We start from the raw sequence: 7912 nt of genomic DNA on the forward strand, positions 1-7912 counted from the left end.
AAATATAAAAATGCCCTATAAGTTACCGATATTGCACAAATCCTTCAATAAACTCCCTCCAATTCACATTGTATTTTTTTATCAATCCTCCAAGAATGTTTTTTACTGCTCATGTGAAATTCCTTAGCTGATGTCCTGAGGAGGAGGGGTCATCTGACACTTTAAGTGATGTGACAAAACCCACAACATAATTTAGTGCCATATTTGATGCCATATTTGGTATCACTACAATATACACATATACAATGGTACCTTCACGGATTTCAGACTGCCTGACGGACATCTCGGCATGGATGAAAGAATATCACCTGTAGCTCAACCTGGCAAAGACTGAGCTTCTCAACTTCTCAGCCTCCCCATCAGTACAGCACCAGTTTACGATCCAGCTAGGTTCATCAATGATAATCCCATCTTGTTCAGCCAGGACTCTTGGGGTGATCCTTGATGATCAGCTGACCTTTAAAGATCATATTGCAAAAACATCACAATCATGCAGGTTTGCACTACACAGCATCTGGAAGATCAGACCCTTCCTAACAGAGCATGCAACACAGCTTCTCGCTCAGGCCCTCGTCATTTGTAGGCTGGACTATTGCAATGCTCTGCTGGCTGGACTTCCATCATGTGCAATCAGACCTCTGCAAATGATTCAAAATGCAGCAGCACATCTTGTTTTTAATGAGCCCAAGAGGGCTTATGTCACACTGCTCCTCATCTCTCTGTGCTGTTTTCCAGTCCCTGCATCAAGTTCAAGTCATAGGTGTTTGCCTAAAGAACAGCCACGGGCTCCACACCCTCCTACCTCCGCTCTCTAGTATGCATCTACGTTAGGGTGACCATACGTCATCTTTTCCCCAGACATGTCCTCTTTTTGGACCTACAAAAATGCGTCCGGCCGGGATTTCTTAATTGCCCAAAATGTCCAGGATTTGGCTGTTTTCTTTATCCCGCTCTCGCTGAATTTCTGACCATTGCCGCCTGCTCCCGCAGCATGTGTTTTGCTCCTGCGATTTTCGTGTCCACTCCTTTAAATAGTCTAATTTTGTAGGCTATATAATTTTGGCACATCAGGGAGCTGCTCTCAGGATGCGGAGTATTTAAATATATTTGAATGAGTGTTTGCGCTGTTTACTTTCACTTTCGATTTCACAATCACACGCATGGGTGGATTTAGCCATTTTGGGGCCCAAGGCAAACACAGACATGGGGCCCTCTAAATCTTTTGTTCCTCCCTTTTGTCAATCCTTATTAATCTAAGAAAGACTTACTTGTAATTTCTCTTCAGCAGTCTTCACAAAGCAATGATGTCTGGTCATCTGGAGTTCCAGCTGAAAAAAAAAACAGCACAACCATTTTAACTGTTTAACAAATATGTCCACTGTAAAATCTTATTTTCATAATATGCTACCTGTGCAATAATATTTATTGTCTATTAACATGGAAGAGCTGTCATTGGTTGTCATTTACCTTGGTTTCCCAGCAGGTTCTCTGATAGAATCTCCTAACTGGATCTGCTTGCTGCTGGCTAAATTGGAACAGTTGTTTATGGTCTTCTATCTTGTGTTACTAAAGTGAGAAAAAAAAAACACACAAGTCATAAGAATAAATGATCAACTATGGACACACAAAAGTAAAATAATATAATGTTTAACATGTTTACATTTTTTCCCCTCTGACTTTCTCTTGCTCTCCCTTGGAACAGTTGTTTATGGTCTTCTATCTTGTGTTACTAAAGTGAGAAAAAAAAAACACACAAATCATAAGAATAAATGATCAACTATTGGTTGTCATTTACCTTGGTTTCCCAGCAGGTTCTCTGATAGAAACTCCTAACTGGATCTGCTTGCTGCTGCCTAAATTGGAACAGTTGTTTATGGTCTTCTATCTTATGTTACTAAAGTGAGAAAAAAACACACAAGCCATAAGAATAAATGATCAACTATGGACACACAAAAGTAAAATTATATACTGTTTAAAATGTGTACCTTTTTTTCTCTGACTTTCTCTTGCTTTTCTGTATCTGAACTTCTCTTCATCTCCCTTGTCTTTGTGTCGGTCTTTCTCATCTAAAGTGAGAAAAAAAAAACACACAAATCATAAGAATAAATGATCAACTATGGACACACAAAAGTAAAATAATATAATGTTTAACATGTTTACATTTTTTTCCCCTCTGACTTTCTCTTGCTCTCCCTTGGAACAGTTGTTTATGGTCTTCTATCTTGTGTTACTAAAGTGAGAAAAAAACACACAAGCCATAAGAATAATGATCAACTATGGACACACAAAAGTAAAATAATTTACTGTTTAAAATGTGTACCTTTTTTTCTCTGACTTTCTCTTGCTTTTCTGTATCTGAACTTCTCTTCATCTCCCTTGTCTTTGTGTCGGTCTTTCTCATCTTCTCCCTTTTCTATTTGCCTTTGTCTGCCTGTCTCTTCATCTCACTTTTCTTTCTGGTTTAATGGGTTCATTGGGCTGCTGGTTTAATTTTTGTGTCTAAAGTACTCAGAACAGTGATGAATATTTTTATGGACTTAATTTTAAAATGTATCATATTATAGTACATGATACGCCATGAGGCTATGTTGTGAATGGATGGGATGCTCAGTTTAGAGATGTAGTTGCTAAAATCAGGCTTTGCGAGCTTTGGCCTCAGCAAATCTTGCAATCACAGATTCCATATCCAGTGACTTCCTGACTTCCTGCTCGATGGAGATAACAGCAACTGCAGACAGCCTGTCCTGAGTCATAGTTGACCTAAGGTATGTTTTGATTAGCTTCAGTGATGAGAAACTTCTCTCACTTGAAGCTACTGTTACAGGGAGAGTGAGAAGTAGTCTTAAAGCTATACTCAAATTTGGATATATGTCAAGTATATTCTCTTTATATATATAGTCCAGCATCTCAAATGGTGAAGAGATATGTGTTGGAAAGGACCTAACTGCACCCTTTACCTCAAGCTTCAGGTCTTCTGCATCAATGTCATCCAATTTCTGCTCTAATCTGTGGCAACATTCATTCAGCTTCCCTTCATTCTCAGTGCTTCTCATTATTTCAGTAGAGTAGAGAAATCCAAACAATCTGTCGGAGTGGCCACGAAATGCAAGACTATGGTCTGCATTTACAATTGCAATAAGTCTTCTTGCTTCGTGTTCTATTTACTTGTTTTTTTTTTATTTAAAAATGACCCTCTAACACTAGCATTCCCTATTCTTTTTCTATTCTTTCTACTTGTTTTCTTTTTATTTATTATAAAAACAAAATAAGCAAACAAACAAACAAACAAAAAAACCTTGCTACATATACTGTTAGGCGAAGCCCCGCCCTTGTCCCCGCCCCCTACTGTCCTCTTTTTGGAAAACTAAAGTATGGTCATCCTAATCTACATCCCCTCCAGCAGCCTGCGGTTGTTACATGAGTGGCGGCTCGTGGTCCCATCGCAGAGGCACAAAATCACTCTCAAGGACGTTGTCTTTCATTGTACCCTGTTGGTGGAATCCCTTTCAAGAAACAACTGAAAAGTGATCTCTTCCATGAGCATCTAACTGCCTCCTCCTAAAAAAAAAAAAAAAAACATTCTACTTCTTTCAGTTTTTTATGCTCTTATTTTCCTTTAATATCTTCCTGTGCTAGCTTTTATTGTTTTGAACGATGACTGAAAATTGGCACTTCTGTTTATTGCTATCTTATGATGAATCGCTTGTTGTTTTCCTCAACTGTAAGTCACTTTGGATAAAAGTGTCTGCCAAATGAATAAATGTAAATGTACACGGCATTTTTTTCTACAAAATTATTGAGCTCTAATGGACGTTTGCTTCAGCTTGATGTGAAATGTATTGGATTCTTATGCTCTTCCAAGGGAGGTAGTAACTGATAATGACCTCAGTTTAGATACTTTTACTTCTTAGTAGTGTAAAATACTAAGTCTCTTGAACTTCTCCTGAATGTTGTAAGGAAGTTTTACCAAGGAAGTTGAAAAAGTTGTTCATGTTGTACACACAAGCTCCTGCCTTGTGCCTTTTCAGAGGCCCAAGAGTTCCCACAAAAAAAAGGACACAGAGTAAAAACAGTGCAGCAAAAAGCCAGATAATCAGACTAAAGCAGCAGGCAGACTCATAATCAAAAGACAGATAAAGTAATCCAAAGAAATGAGTCAAACTAAGTCAAAAAGCCTGGGAGATGCTGCAACTGATTCTGGTAAATGGAAGCACAATCTGGCAAATAATGTGTAGACATTAAGTATAAATCTAAGACGAGAAGAAGAAATAAGGCAGAGCTGGTAATGATCAGCTTGCAAACTCAGAGAAACCGTATGTGAAGATCTGGAACAGAAACAGGCACACATGGGAAAACACACATGTAAAGAAAACTGGGCTTGTTCACCTGGACTTCTGATGAAGTGCACAACCCTGAAATTATGTTGGGTTATTTTCCATAGTGAACAGTAGGGTGTGAAATGTACCAAGAGTTTAGTGTTTTTCACTGCTGTCAGATCCGATTTTCTTTATAACCAACTATTTATGTTGTAGACAGCTCCATTGTTTGAATCTTTAGTGCAATCTTTTGATCCCTCAGAGGTGGGCAATCAAACTTTTAGGTACATGAAGAACTGGAATATGAGGTGTCTTGACACCATTCTATATCCTCTCTGATGATCTTCTCTTCAAGCATCCTGACTACTGATTTGTTTTTACCACGTGACACTGCTGTACCACATCTTACAGATAGAATGAGAGCATTGTTAAGAGCATTATTGAGTGGAGATGTGATGTAAAAGAAAAGGAGTGTTAGCAGGGGTTGTATTATTCAGTCATGTCATGTCTTCAAGCCAGCAGATCCGCCAGGAGGGCCCAGATGCACTGACTGTACTTGGATGAAAGACTTTTGACATTTAGCCTTCAAGTAGCATTGAGCTGTCAGTTCTTTGTTCCACATTTACATCCGAGAGAATGATTTGTGGGGATTTGCTGATTAATATTAACACTTAATATAAATTTCCTTGTCATTTGATGTATAACATTACTCTTACTTAAATTAATTAATCCATTGTTAACAGTAGTTTTCTGCAATCTGTTCCATTTATGTGGGATTGAGGCAAGCGAATGCACAATAGCTGTGGCGCCTATGCTCTACAGTGATAAATTGTCCTGTGTTCTTGTTGACTGGCCATTGAAATTCTTTTATTGTGAATATCGTTATTTTATTGTGAATCATTACTGCTGTCTGATCATGAAAACAAACTGTCCCAGTTGTAGTTACTGATTTGTTAATTATTCAATTATTGAGTGATATGTATTTTTCTATTAATCAATCAAATATTTCTGTTTATTTCATTTCAATGTAATTTTACTTTACTTGACCCTCTAATACTAGCACTCTCTATTCTATTTCTATTCTCTCTACTCATTTTCTTTTTATTTATTTATAAAAAAAAACACTTGATCCTTTAACACTTGCACTCTATACAATACGTATTATTTAAAAAATAGAGCATCTAACACTAGTATTCTCAGTTTCTTTTGTTGGTTTTAATTGCTTCTGTTGTCATCCTTTGTACTTTGCTTTGGATAAAAGCGGCTGCTAAATGCCTAAATGAAATGTAAATGTAAGCCTAATATTTCATTTTAGCTCATTATGTGAGTGTTAAATAAGTGTTAAAATGTCCCAGGGTAGTAACATCTGTACAAGTCATTGGGAGAACTATAACAAAACTGCTTGTCTTCAATTATTTTTCTTTAATCATTCTCATGTTTATTTTGGTCAGTGTTTGTGTAGTAAAAGAATGTTACTCGATTGGTCCTGTGTTATCTCATGCATTTTCCTGCACTTCACTTACGCTTTAGCTTGTGCATGAATCTAAGCATAATTCTTGAAAATAGGGTGTATTTTTTTATGTTCTGCTCTGGCAAAGAGTCTCTTTGCCACACATAAGTGATAAAATATTTTGTCAAGATCTTGATTGGTCTGTTTAATTTACGTCAAATCTTGTAGGACAAATCCCCTTTCACAAGCACACAAAATATATGATCTTACATGTTTCTTGTAACTTTTATTACACTTTTTTTGTGCCTCCATTTTAAATATCTTCTTTTCATTTAGGAAACAAAATGAATGAATCTGACATAAGAACAATGATTTTTGATTTAAGGTAGCTAAATCTTTTTCAGCAGATTCATTAAATAAAACGGTTCAAATAACTTTTTAACAAATCAGACAATGTTATTACACTACAGCTAGTTTAACAATCAGCATAGACACATACTTTAATAAATGATATTGCCTTTCTTGACAAAACAACCATATTTAAATTATTTAGAAATGTAAGAATGGATTATATTGCCATTCTGCCACAACAACATGGGTACCTCTCTCTTTGTGATTAAATACTCTGTATAATCCACAAAATTACACTGGATTCATTCAATCAACTAAACCACATACACTCTAAAAATATATGGTAACAAAGTGAACATCACCAATGCTAAAAATGACTATGTTAAATTCACTGACTCCCAAAAAGCATGGTTCATTTAACTGTTCAACTGATCAATGCATTGGTTGAAATCTAAATAGTAATCTGTATTATGTGTATCCATTCTTTTCTTTGACAATTACTCATGGGACTACAAGTACCTGCAAAACTAAATAATACAACAGACAGAGCTGGATTTGTATTTTTAACACGTTCATTATTTCAGCCATTATTTCAGTTAATTGCAGCTTATTGGTTATTGTATTGTATTCTTTGATGTCTTTATTTGTATAATGTTTAAGGGATACTGTTCGAAACAATTAGACTGTCATTGTAAAATACAGGCTCCTAACAAATGGCATTTAGTGAAGACTGAAAATCAACACACAGATTATAGACTACGAATATTTTCTGTTTATTCATACATTTTACATAACAATCGTGCTTTTTTGTATGACACCATTTAAATACATGTCCTATGTTATAATTTTAGGCAGTGTAACAGTTAAAAATATACAAAACAATATTATTTCTTACGAGACATAAATTCTATTTGTTTTATATTCCTTTTTATAATCCTCTTCACTCATAATTTCCATTAGATATGTGTTTCAGAGATCAAAATATTATTGCAGAAAACAGCAATTGTTTTTCAAATATGTCAACGTTTAGACAAAAATTTAATAATGGAGTACAGACATTCACGGTTACATGTTTTACACAATACAATTTTACAGTAAAGTTCCAGATAAAACTGCAGTAAAATAACATTGTACAAAATTCAAAGGACATAGCCATTTCACATTTTATGTATCTCCTCTTAGTAAACATGTTTAACGTGACCAAACGCTTTTCGCATGTAGCTAGCTGCCTTTGACGCAAACTGTCACCGCATCATTGCCCTAGCATCGGAGAAGTCTGTATTTTTAAGTTTTGTGCTTTTGGGGGAAAAAAGGGCCAAAACACCCTCGTGTATTTTAGTTTTGTGCTACTTACTTCAAATATGGTATAACTATTATACCGTAGAAATATTTTGTATACTTTTTCAAAAAAGTATGGCACAATCAAGTAGTGTAAACCATTGTTATGGAGTGGCCAGTTTGTGTGCATTCCTGTTTTGTTTAAGCACTGCACCTATTCAACATTTTGGCACATGAAGTAACTAATGGTCATGCAAATCACGACTACATTAATCACAGGCTTAAGGAGCTGATATGCACTCAGGCTCAGAGACATATCTGAGATTTTTTTTCTCCCTTTTTTTGGATATTCCTGAGGGGACATGTAAACAGGACACTGAATTGACAGTACTCATCAATAATCTGTATAATAATCAACAAAAATGTTCACCCTATGTTTTGCGGTGTTTCCATTTTGTTATTGTTTTTTTTTTTTTAGTTTTTTTTTTTTTTTTTTTTTTTTTTCCTGGGTTTTTCA

This window comes from Sinocyclocheilus anshuiensis, unplaced genomic scaffold (genome assembly GCF_001515605.1).
Source record: "Sinocyclocheilus anshuiensis isolate Anshui unplaced genomic scaffold, SAMN03320099.WGS_v1.1 scaffold1878, whole genome shotgun sequence".
NCBI lineage: Eukaryota > Metazoa > Chordata > Actinopteri > Cypriniformes > Cyprinidae > Sinocyclocheilus > Sinocyclocheilus anshuiensis.